Raw genomic sequence first — 12,585 nt, forward strand, 5'->3', positions numbered from 1 at the left:
TTTTTATTTTATTACGTTATGTTAATCACCATACATTACATCATTAGTTCCATGATTCATTGTTTGCATATAACACCCAGTGCTCCATGCAGAACGTGCCCTCTTTAATACCCACCACCAGGCTAACCCAGCCCCCCACCCCCCTCCCCTCTAGAACCCTCAGTTTGTTTCTCAGAGTCCATGGTCTCTCATGGTTCGTCTCCTCCTCCGTTCTCCCCCCCGCTTCATTTTTGCCTTCCTGCTATCTTCTTTTTTTTTTTTAAAACATATAATGTATTATTTGTTTCAGAGGTACAGGTCTGTGATTCAACAGTCTTACACAATTCACAGCGCTCACCATAGCACATACCCTACCCAATGTCTATCACCCAGCCACCCACCCCTCCCACCTCCTACCGCTCCAGCAACCCTCAGTTTGTTTCCTGAGATTAAGAATTCCTCATATCAGTGAGGTCATATGATACATGTCTTTCTCTGATTGACTTATTTCACTCAGCATAATACCCTCCTCCAGTTCCATCCATGTCATTGCAAATGGCAAGATTTCATTCCTTTTGATGGCTGCATAATATTCCATTGTATATATATATACCACATCTTTATCCAGTCATCTATCGATGGACATCTTGGCTCTTTCCACAGTTTGGCTATTGTGGATATTGCTGCTATAAACATCAGGGTGCACGTACCCCTTTGGATCCCTACATTTGTATCTGTGGGGTAAATACTCAGTAGTGCAATTGCTGGGCGATATGGTAACTCTATTTTCAACTTTTTGAGGAACCTCCATACTGTTTTCCAAAGGGGCTGCACCAGCTTGCATTCCCACCAACAGTGTAGGAGGATTCCCCTTTCTCCACATCCTCGCCAACATCTGTCGTTTCCTGATTTGTTAATTTTAGCCATTCTGATTAGTGTGAGGTGGTATCTCATTGAGGTTTTGATTTGGATTTCCCTGATGCCGAGCGATGTTGAGCACTTGTTCATGTGTCTGTTGGCCATTTGGATGTCTTCTTTGGAAAAATGTGTGTTCATGTCTTCTGCTCATTTCTTGATTGGATCATTTGTTCTTTGGGTGTTGAGTTGGTAAGTTCTTTATAGATTTTGGATACTAGCCCTTTATCTGATATGTCATTTGCAAATATCTTCTCCCATTCTGTCAGTTGTCTTTTGGTTTTGTTGACTGTTTCCTTTGCCGTGCAAAAGCTCTTTAGCCTGATGAAGACCCAATAGTTCATTTTTGCCCTTGTTTCCCTTGCCTTTGGTGATGTGTTTAGGAAGAAGTTGCTGCAGCTGAAGTCGAAGAGGTTGCTGCCTATGTTCTCCTTTAGGATTTTGATGGACTCCTGTCTCACATTAGGTCTTTCAACCATTTTGAGACTATTTTTGTGTGTGCTGTAAGGAAATGGTCCAGTTTCATTCTTCTGCATGTGGCTGTCCAATTTTCCCAACACCGTTTGTTGAAGAGACTCTCTTTTTGCCATTGGACATTCTTTCCTGCTTTGTCAAAGATGAGTTGACCATAGAGTTAAGGGTCCATTTCTGGGCTTTCTATTCTGTTCCATTGATCTATGTGTCTGTTTTTGTGCCAGTACCATACTGTCTTGATGATGACAGCTTTATAATAGAGCTTGAACTCCGGAATTGTGATGCCGCCAGCTTTGCTTTTCTTTTTCAACATTCCTCTGGCTATTTGGGGTCTTTTCTGGTTCCATACAAATTTTAGGATTATTTGTTCCATTTCTTTGAAAAAAGTGGATGGTATTTTGATAGGGATTGCATTGAATATGTAGATTGCTCTAGGTAGCATTGACATCGTCACAATATTTGTTCTTCCAATCCATGAGCATGAAACGTTTTTCCATTTCTTTGTGTCTTCCTCAATTTTTTTCATGAGTATTTTATAGTTTTCCAAGTACAGATTCTTTGCCTCTTTGGTTAGATTTATTCCTAGGTATCTTCTGGTTTTGGGTGCAATTATAAATGGGATCGACTCCTTAATTTCTCTTTCTTCTGTCTTGTTGGTGTATAAGAATGCCACTGATTTCTGTGCATTGATTTTATAGCCTGCCACTTTACTGAATTCCTGTATGAGTTCTAGCAGTTTTGGAGTGGAGTCTTTTGGGTTTTCCCCATAAAGTATCATATCATCTGCAAAGAGTGAGAGTTTAACTTCTTCTTTGCCGATTTGTATGCCTTTTATTTCTTTTTGTTGTCTGATTGCTGTGGCTAGGACTTCTAATACTATGTTGAATAGCAGCGGTGATAGTGGACATCCCTGCCACGTTCCTGACCTTAGGGGGAAAGCTCTCAGTTTTTCCCCATTGAGAATGATATTTGCTGTGGTTTTTTCATAGATGGCTTTTATGATATTGAGGTATGTACCCTCTATCCCTATACTTTGTAGAGTTTTGATCAAGAAAGGATGCTGTACTTTGTCAAATGCTTTTTCTGCATCTATTGAGAGGATCATATGTTCTTGTTCTTTCTTTGATTAATGTATTGTAGTACATTGATTGATTTGTGGATGTTGAACCAACCTTGCAGCCCAGGGATAAATCCCACTCGGTTGTGGTGAATAATCCTTTTACTGTACTGTTAGATCTTATTGGCTAGTATTTTGGTCAGAATTTTGGCATCCATGTTCATCAAAGATATTGGTCTGTAATTCTCCTTTTTGATGGGGTCTTTGGTTTGGGGATCAAGGTAATGGTGGCCTCATAAAATGAGTTTGGAAGTTTCCCTTCCATTTCTATTTTTTGGAACAGTTTCAGAAGAACAGGTATTAATTCTTCTTTAAATGTTTAGTAGAATTCCCCTGGGAAGCCATCTGGCCCTGGGCTCTTGTTTCTGGGGAGATTTTTGATGACTTTTTCAATTTCCTTAGTGGTTATAGGTTTGTTCAGGTTTTCTATTTCTTCCTGGTTCAGTTTTGGTAGTTGATACATCTCTAGGAATACATCCATTTCTTCCAGATTATCTAATTTGCTGGCATATAGTTGCTCATAATATGTTCTTATAATTGTTTGTATTTCTTTGGTGTTGGTTGTGATCTCTCCTCTTTCATTCATGATTTTGTTGATTTGGTCATTTCTCTTTTCTTTTTGATAAGTCTGGTCAGGGGTTTATCAACCTTGTTAATTCTTTCAAAGAACCAGCGTCTAGTTTTGTTGCTCTGTTCTACTGTTCTTTTGGTTTCTATTTCATTGATTTCTGTCTGATCTTTATTATTTCTCTTGTCCTGCTGGGTATAGGCTTTATTTGCTGTTCTTTCTCCAGCTCCTTTAGGTGTAGGGTTAGTATTTGAGACCTTTCTTGTTTCTTGAGAAAGGCTTGTATTGCTATATACTTTCCTGTTAGGACTGCCTTTGCTGCATCCCAAAGATTTTGAACAGTTGTGTTTTCATTTTCATTGGTTTCCATGAATTTTTTTAATTCTTCTTTAATTTCCTGGTTGACCCATTCATTCTTTAGTAGGATGCTCTTTAGCCTCCATGTATTTGAGTTCTTTCCAATTTTCCTCTTGTGATTGAGTTCTAGTTTCAAAGCACTGTGGTCTGAAAATATGCAGGAAATGATCCCAGTCTTTTGGTACCAGTTGAGACCTGATTTGTGACCTAGGATGTGATCTATTCTGGAGAATGTTCCATGGGCACTAGAGAAGAATGTGTATTCTGTTGCTTTGGGATGGAATGTTCTGAAGTTCGGACTTCACTAATGTGAAGTCCATTTGGTCCAGTGTGTCATTTACAGTCTTTACTTCCTTGTTGATCTTTTGCTTAGATGATCTGTCCATTTCAGTGAGGGGTTTGTTAAAGTCCCCCACTATTATTGTATTGTTGTCGATGTGTTTCTTTGCTTTAGTTATTAATTGGCTTATATAATTGGCTGCTCCCATGTTAGGGGCATAGATATTTACAATTGTTAGATCTTCTTGTTGGATAGACGCTTTAAGTAGGATAGAATGTCTTTCCTCATCTCTTATTTTAGTCTTTGGATTAAAATCTAATTTGTCTGATATAAGGATTGCCACCCCAACTTTCTTTTGGTATCCATTAGCGTGGTAAATGGTTTTCCACCCCCTCACTTTCAATCTGGGGGTGTCTTTGGGTCTAAAATGAGTCTTTTGCAGACAGCATATCAATGGGTCTTTTTTTTTAATCCAATCTGATACCCTGTGTCTTTTGATTGGGGCATTTAGCCCACTTACATTCAGGGTAACTATTGAAAGTTATGAATTTAGTGCCATTGTATTGTAAAGTGACTGTTACTGTATATTGTCTGTGTTCCTTTCTGGTCTATGTTACTTTTAGGCTCTCTCTTCGCTTAAAGGACCCCTTTCAATATTTCTTGGAGGGCTGGTTTCGTGTTTGCAAATTCCTTTAGTTTTTGTTTGTTCTGGAAGCTTTTGATCTCTCCTTCTATTTTCAATGACAGCCTAGCTGTATATAGTATTCTTGGCTGCATATTTTTCCCATTTAGTGCTCTGAATATATCATGCCAGTCCTTTCTGGCTGCCAGGTCTCTGTGGAGAGGTCTGTTGTCAATCTAATGTTTCTCCCATTGTACGTTACTTATCTCTTCTCCCGAGCTGCTCTCAGGATTTTCTCTTTGTCTCTGAGACTCGTAAGTTTTACTATTAGATGTCAGGGTGTTGACCTACTTTTATTGATTTTGAGGGGGATTCTCTGGGCCTCCTGGATTTTGATGGCTGTTTCCTTCCCCAAATTAGGGAAGTTCTCTGCTATAATTTGCTCCAATATACCTTCTGCCCCCCTCTCTCTTTCTTCTTCTTCTGGGATCCCAATTATTCTAATATTGTTTCATCTTATGGTATCACTTATCTCTCGAATTCTGCCCTCATGATCCAGTAGTTGTTTATCTCTCTTTTTCTCAGCCTCTTTATTTTCCATCAGTTGGTCTTCTAGATCACTAATTCTCTCTTCTGCCTTATTTATCCTAGCAGTTAGAGCCTCCATTTTTTATTGCACTCCATTAATAGCCTTTTTGATTTCGACTTGGCTAGATTTTAGTTCTTTTATTTCTCCAGAAAGGGTTTCTCTAATATCTTCCATGCTTTTTCAAGCCCAGCTAGTATCTTTAAAACGTCATTCTGAACTCTAGTTTGGACATCTTACTAATGTCCTTATTAATTAGGTCCCTGGCAGTCGGTACTGCCTCTTGTTCTTTTTTTTGAGGTGATTTTTTTCCTATCTTGTCATTTTGTTCAGAGGAGAATAGATAAATGAGAGAACAAAATGCTAATAGGGTAACAATGTCCCCAGGAAATATACACTAAACAAATCAGAAAAGACCTGAAACCGGGGGAAAAGAAAGGGAAAGAAAGAAAAAAGAAAAAAAAAGAAAAAAGAAAAAGATAAAAACAAAAAAAAAAAACAGAATATGATCAAGTATTGTCAGGCTGGTGCAAAGATCAGTGCCACACACTAGATTTTGGGCGTATTTTGGTATGTTAGAAGAAAGTGCCTCCCAAAATTTTAAAGAAAGAAAAACTTACATATGTACAAAAATAAGGGCTAATACGATGAAGGGATGGAATATGACTGTAAGGATGAAAAGTATAAAAGATTTTATAAAAGGAATTGATAAGAAGTTGGTTGAAAAAAGAAAGAAGAGGATTTAAAAAAAGGGACACAATGTGATCAGGCAGGAGACTGGAACAAAGCCATACACTAGAGATTTAGGTTATATTTTGGTCTGTTAGAAGAAACTGTATCCCAAAATTTTAAAGAGAGAAGAACTTATATGCATATACCAAAAATAAGGTTAAGTACTATGAAGGGATAGAATATGACTCTAAAAATGAAAAATAAATACAATTTTTTATAAAAGGGATTGGTAAGATGTTGGTTGAAAAAGGGAAAAAGAAAAATTCAAAAAAAATTTAAAAAATTAACTTTGAAAGACTAAAGAATCATGGTAAAAAAGCCATGAATTCTATGTGCAGTATTCCCCTAGCGCTGGAGTTCTGCCATTCTCATTGATCAGTAAACTTGGTCTTGGTTGGCTGTTCTTGCTGATCTTCTGGGGGAGGGGCCTGTTGCCGTGGTTCCCAAATGTCTTTGCCGGAGGCAGAACTGCCCCGCCCTTGCCAGGGTCCGGGCTAAGTAATCTGCTTGGGATTGCTCTCGGGAGCTTTCATTCCCTGCAAACTTTCCCTACAGTTTTGGAGGACAAGAGTGAAAATGGCGGCCTCACAGTCTCTGCCTCAGAGGAGCCAAGAACTCAGGGCCACAATCCTCAGTGCGCCCCCAGAGAAAAGCAGTCAATAACTCCCATCTCCCCAGTCTCTGGCTGCATTCCGTGCTCACCCAGCCTGTGACCGAGAGTTTCTATCTCTGGCACCCGACACCGTGTGGAGTCTCCAAACCCAGCAGATCCCTGCAGTGTGCTCCCACGCCACTCCTCCTGGGGTAGGAAGGGGAGTCTCCCCGGATCTGCCGCTTGTTGGGTCCCTGCTGGAGGAGCAGTGGCCCGACCGGGCCGCGGATCACAGTTTATGGCAACCCCGAGCTGAGAGCCGGCGCCTTGGCTCCGTCTCTGCAGCCGGCTTCCCCGCTCAGACACCTGGGAGCTCTGCTGCACTCAGGCACCCCTGGTCTTTCTGTGACCCCAAGGGTCCTGAGACCACACTGTCCTGTGAGGGTTCCACCCCCCGCTTAGCCACTGGAGTGACATCCCTCAGCGGAACCGACTTCTAAAAGTTCCGATTTTCTGCTCCGCGGTTCTATCACTTGCCAGAAGCGGCCGATGGAGGCCCCCTCCCCCGCCATCCATCCTCCCAAATATCACCTCGGATTCACTTCTCTGCACGTCCTACCTTCCAGAAAGTGGTCGCTTTTCTGTTCAGAGAGTTGTTGCTGTTCTTTTCTTTGATCTCCTGTTGAGTTCATAGGTGTTCAGAATGGTTTGATCCCTATCCAGCTGAATTCCTGAGACCAGACGAAATCCAGGTCTCCTACTCCTCTGCCATCTTGCTCCTTCCCCCTCCCGACCTCTTGATGACCTCCGCCAACAACATCTTTCAGAGAATGACTAGTATATAGATACAATGGAATTAAATGAGAATCAGTGACAAAAAGATGATGACAACCTCCTCCAAACATTAAAAAAAATTTAAAAACACACATTTAAATAACTCATGGATGACAGAAGAAATAAGAAGAGAACTTTGAAGATACTTAGAACTCAACGATACTGAAAATACTACTTCTCACCGCTTGTGGGATTCAGCCTTAGATTGTTGATCTGTCTGTTTCCCTAGGGAAGCTGGAGGGTGGGGCTTCCCCTGTGCCTTAGGCATTTTACTTAGGCCACAGCATTTTTATTTTCTATCGAATGTATGTTCATTTATGAAATAGAACCTAGTACCTATCACTTTGTCAAATTCAAACTGAATTTTTAAGGGTCAGTTATCCACATCAGATTCTGATTTCAGCTAGAAGTTGTGTGACAATATATGACTATTGTTAGTCACTGGGCATGGGGTTTGGAGGAATGCTGTCTTAGGACTCACTTTGAAGGAGTTTAGAAGTGTCAGTGAATGAAGTTGTATCCTGGACATTTTCCAGCCTTTCTTAACAGAATTCCTTGAGAAAACTGAGCCCCAATGGCCAGAGACATTCTTTGTATGTAACGAACGAGTTAACTTCTCTTACGCATCTGGAATGGATGTTAGTTATGTACCATTTGGGGGAATTAAGAAAATAGTCACTTAAATAATTTTCTGCATTTCATGGTTCAGATGTGGAACCTCAGTTGGAAAAGGCTATGAGACACAGCCCTGACAATGCAGTAAATCCTGCACTGGCCCTCTGGGTCCTGGGGCCTCACACCTGGGCTCAGCTCAGAGGATCCTAGTCTTGGGGAAGAAGTAGGTGACCAATGATCAAGTAGAGCCGTGTGACAGGCCCAGACCCTGGACTGATGGAGTGCATGCTTGAGATATCCTTGAGCTCATGCTGAAGATTTCCCCTTGGCCTCAGGGCTACCCTTTGTTCTCTCTGCAAATCCTTTCCTGGACTTTGGAGCCAAGTGAAAACCATTCAGTTCTTTAGTATAGAAGAGGACAAGTGTACAGGACATGGTAAAGAGTGGCCACTGGACTAAGGTTGAAACTGGATTAAGAAAACAGAAATGTAGACATGATTCTTAGGGTATCATTTTTAAAATAATAAACACTAGCAACAAGTTCTGACTGTATTGCAAATAATTGTTCTAACAACCACCAGATGAACCACTAGCTTTTGTAGATGTGTGGGCATGTAGTGAAAGGCTTTACCCAACCCCTATTTCATCTTAATTATGAGGATCCACAACGGTCTCCTTTAATATACAGAAGACCTCTGCCATTTGTGGACTCAGTAATCATAATTTAAATTGTCAAAGCGAGGTTCCAAATACCCATGACATGTAGCCCTTAGGGGCTTCTCTGTTGTGCTGAGTTGGGTGAGGTCAGCTAATGGCCAACAGTCCTAGCAGCTCAGCATGACTTTGTAACTCTCTGTGTGGGTATGCATTTTGCAGGAGGAATTATTTGCTAAAATTAAATTTCGTGATTTTAAGGATTCACAGACATCTCAGGGCAGGCAGGAATCTCCTCTGATCTGATTCTTTCCATCTCCCACTCTCTAGAAATTTCTTAAAGTTCCTAAGCCTACTCCTAATTGCCATGCCATTGAATTTTTAATTTAAATCTGGATTCTTTTTGTCCTCTGTAGTATTTGGCTCAATTGGGCGGTTCCCCATTTTCAAATATCCTCCTTTTTTTGGTATTTATGATGCTACCTTTTGTGTTCTTTCACTAATTTTCATTGATCTTTCTTTTGCTTTCTTCCTCCTACAGGCAGGCAACCTCAGTTTACTCAGATCTCATCAAGGAGATTCTGCCTGGCTGTCTTCTCCAAAACAGCACTTTTCCAGGACATGTCAGCCCTTTTCCCTGCTTTCTTATCTTTTTCTTTCTTTCTTCTTTTCTTTCTTTCTTTCTCTCTTTCTTTCTTTCTTTCTCTCTTTCTTTCTTTCTTTCTTTCTTTCTTTCTTTCTTTCTTTCTTTCTTTCTTTCTTTCAAGATTTACTTATTTGAAAGAGACAGCGAGTGCACAGAGGAAGGGCAGAGGGAGAGAATCTCAATCTGACTCCCTGCTAAGTGCAGAGCCTGACATGGGGTCCGATCCCAGGACCTTGAGATCATGACCTGAGCTGAAACCAAGAGCTGGATACTTAACCGACTGCACCACTCAGGCTTTCCTCCCTGCTTAATTTTCTTGACAGTACTTAGCACCATCCGATAGATCATTTATGCAGGCATGTATGTATTTTTTGTCTCTTTCACCTTTCCCTCCAGCATATAAACTCCTACAGAGCAGAAAAGCTGTCTTGTTCATTTGTTTGTTTTGTGCTTTATTTCCTCTGCTGTATCTCCAGAGTCTGTAACAGTGCTTGACTTGGAATAAGTTCAGCAAATACTTAATGAATATACAAAAGAATGTATTTTTCTCTTTATTATCAGGGGAGTCTGGCGGGAAAGTGCTAGTACGTGCAAATCAATCAAAGAGATTACTAAAGGTTTGGGCATGGTGTAGGGCAAGTGCAAGGTAAAGGAACCCAGGATTAGTCATAGCAGAGGCTCCATGATCACCCCAGACTTGAAGGAGTGAGGAGAAAGCTGTGTGGAGAAGAGACAGAAGCTGCAGTCTTGGCACTCCAAACTCCTCCCCTCTAGGACTGGCTACATAATTTTGGGACCCAATATGAAGTGAAAATGCAGGGCTCCTCAACCCACAATGGGATTGTATTTAGAAACAGAGCTTTTATGGGGTGCCTGGGTGGCTTAGTCATTAGGCATCTGCCTTCGGCTTGGGTCATGGTCCCAGGGTCCTGGGATGGAGCCCCGCGTCAGGCTCCCTGCTATTCAGGAAGCCTGCTTCTCCCTCTCCCACTCTCCCTGCTTGTGTTCCCTCTCTCACTGTCTCTCTCTCTGTCAAATAAATAAATAAAATCTTTAAAAAAAACAAATAGAGATTTTAAAGAGGGAAATTAAGGTTAAATGAGGTCATAAGCTCTTAAACTATAGAGAACAAACTGATGGATACCAGAGGGAAGGTGGGTGGGGGGTGGGTTAAATAGGTGATGGGGATTAAGGAGAGCACTTGCTGTGATGCAAATGGGTGTTGTATGTAGGTGTTGAATCACTAAATTCCACACCTGAAACTAATATTATACTGTATGTTAACTAGCTGGAATTTAAGTAAAAATTTGGAAGAAAAAAAGAAAGAAAGATGAAAGAAAGAAAGAAAGAAAGAAAGAAAGAAAGAAAGAAAGAAAGAAAGAAAGAAAGAAAGAAAGAAAAAGAAAGAAAGAAAGAAAGAAAGAAAGAAAGAAAGAAAGAAAGAAAGAAAGAAAGAAAGAAAGAAAGAAAAAGAAAAAGAAAGAAAGGAAAGAAAGAAAATGCAGGGCTCCTTGCTCAAAAATTATTAAAGATTTCAAGATAGTGACAGTGGAACATTAAGCCAAGCATGAGGCCTTGCTAACAGGGGATCCTGTGTGGTAACACAGGTCACGTGGCAATGAAGTTGCCTCTACTCTCCTCCCTCCTTCCAATCTTCCATTGGCCAAATCCAATTCCAAATCCAGAACTCAAAGAAACCAATTTGCTGAATGCCTAATTCCTGGGGACACAGAGCTGAGTAAAGAAGGTGAAGTTTGGATCTGGGGGGCAGGAAAAAGATATCAAGCCCAGATAAGTGTAGAAAATATGTATCTCTATAACCTTCTATGTCTGCGTGACAGAGGGTGAAGAAGGTATAAGACACTTTGGGATTAGTCAATGATGATTAAGTATAGGCACATTTCCAATATGACTAAAGAGTAAATACAAATACTAAATAAGTAGTATTGAGAAGGAAAAGTAAATAATAACCACAAGGTTTCAATTGCATCATTGGCTTTGGGGTCTGGCCAACCTCTGTCCCAATACTGGGCTTTACTTTTCGTAGCTGTGTAATGATAGGAAAATCGCTCGTTTTTATTGCTCTAGAGTCTGTAAAGCAGAGATAACAGTTACTTCAGAATTTGTTGTAGGCTAAATTAAAGGATGTCCCTAGCACCGAGTAGGTATTTAATAAACGTCAGAGAATAGAAGAATATTGGGGTCACAGACAGAAATGGATGAGTAGGGAAAAGGTCTTTCTAGTTGTGTGGATTTCTGGGAAAAGGGAAGAGTTTGAGAACTCTGATGGTTAGGAGGTTTTCTCTAAAGGCATCAAAAATGGCTACTTCTGCAGAGTATAGCCATTTCTCAGAGAATGCCATTTTATTTCCCTGCTGGCTTGACAGAAAGGATAGAGACTTTGTAGGCAGGCAGATGTGGTTTCAAATTCCATCTCCACCAATGAGTAGTGGCAAGTTGTGTTAAGTCCTCTGAGCCAGAGTTTTCTGTTACAAAATGCAGTATCATTGTAAGAATTTATGAGATAATGTTGATAGTGTGCCAAAGAAATGCTCAAATTTCTATCTGATCTGCCACTCTTTTTTAGTTGAGCTAGACTTAGGAATCAATTTCTTTTTCCCTTCTTCCCTAAAGCTTAAAGCAGTCCCCATCTCCAGCAGCCAGCTCTATGGTTTGTTTCTGTGGGTTTCACCCTTGTTCCCTGGGCCTTCCTCATCACAGAAGTCTCAGCAGGAGAGTGGACAGAGGAAGAACAAGAATCTGCATTCACTTCTGCAGGAAAGCTCTAGTTCCTCATTGGCTTTCACTCAGACCTGTGTTCAGACCTTCTCCACCTTGGGAATGAAGAAAGCAAAAGAGGAAGCTTTGTGTCTCCCTTCAGAGAGCGTATGAGGTGGGCAGAATGTGTCTAGTAGGTTGAATAATGCCCATCCCCCACCCAAGATATCCCCAAGGCAGATGAATCTTTGCAGAGATAATTAAATAAAAGATCTCCAGATGAGCTCCTTCTAGATACTCTGGGTGAACCCTAAATCCAATAGCAAGTGTTTTTATAAGAGACACAGAGGGGATAGACATGGAGAGAAGAGAAGGCCAGGACATATGGAGGCAGGGATTAGAGCCATGGTGTCCACCCGCAGCTGGAAGAGATAAGGAAGGATTTGGAGGGGCATGACCTGACACCACCTTGATTTCATACTTCTGGACTCCAGAACTGTGAGAGAACAGATTTCTATTATTTTAAGCCATCGAGTTTGTGGATATTTGTTACAAGCAGCTCTAGGAATCAATACAGTATCCAATCGACAGCAATCATTGAGTATACGTACTACTAAGAACAATAGTTGCTTTGTGTTGAGCATGAATGGAAGTTTCTGGAAGCTGCAAGTGAGGAGCTGGCTTCTCGTGCTATTCCCAACATGTCTGCCTGACTGTGGTATGATAAAACACATATTTGGTCTTTGGCCCTGTTCCTGGCCTGAGAATTTCCTGAGGAAACCCTGAGAATCTCCCGAGTGGTAAGAGTGTTTTTTTGTGCTAATGAGTTTGCCCCTAGATAGTGTTGGGATGAGGGCCAGATGCCAGAAAAACTGGCCATGGGATTAGGGAGTTAG

The 12,585-nt window shown here is 40.9% G+C and overlaps 1 long non-coding RNA gene across 1 annotated transcript in view; it reads left to right on the plus strand.

Annotated features, from left to right (window-relative positions):
- The window catches only part of LOC114221650 (uncharacterized), a 31,926-nt gene that overhangs the window by 12,580 nt on the left and 6,761 nt on the right, over positions 1 to 12,585 (plus strand). Inside the window, exon 2 of the long non-coding RNA XR_015768831.1 lies at positions 11,606 to 11,864. This is a non-coding gene — a long non-coding RNA (uncharacterized LOC114221650). The remainder of the gene's footprint in view (positions 1 to 11,605; positions 11,865 to 12,585) is intronic.

Source organism: Eumetopias jubatus, unplaced genomic scaffold (genome assembly GCF_037043125.1).
Source record: "Eumetopias jubatus isolate StellerSeaLion01/CBP00866 unplaced genomic scaffold, mEumJub1_p1.0 scaffold_8, whole genome shotgun sequence".
Lineage (NCBI taxonomy): Eukaryota > Metazoa > Chordata > Mammalia > Carnivora > Otariidae > Eumetopias > Eumetopias jubatus.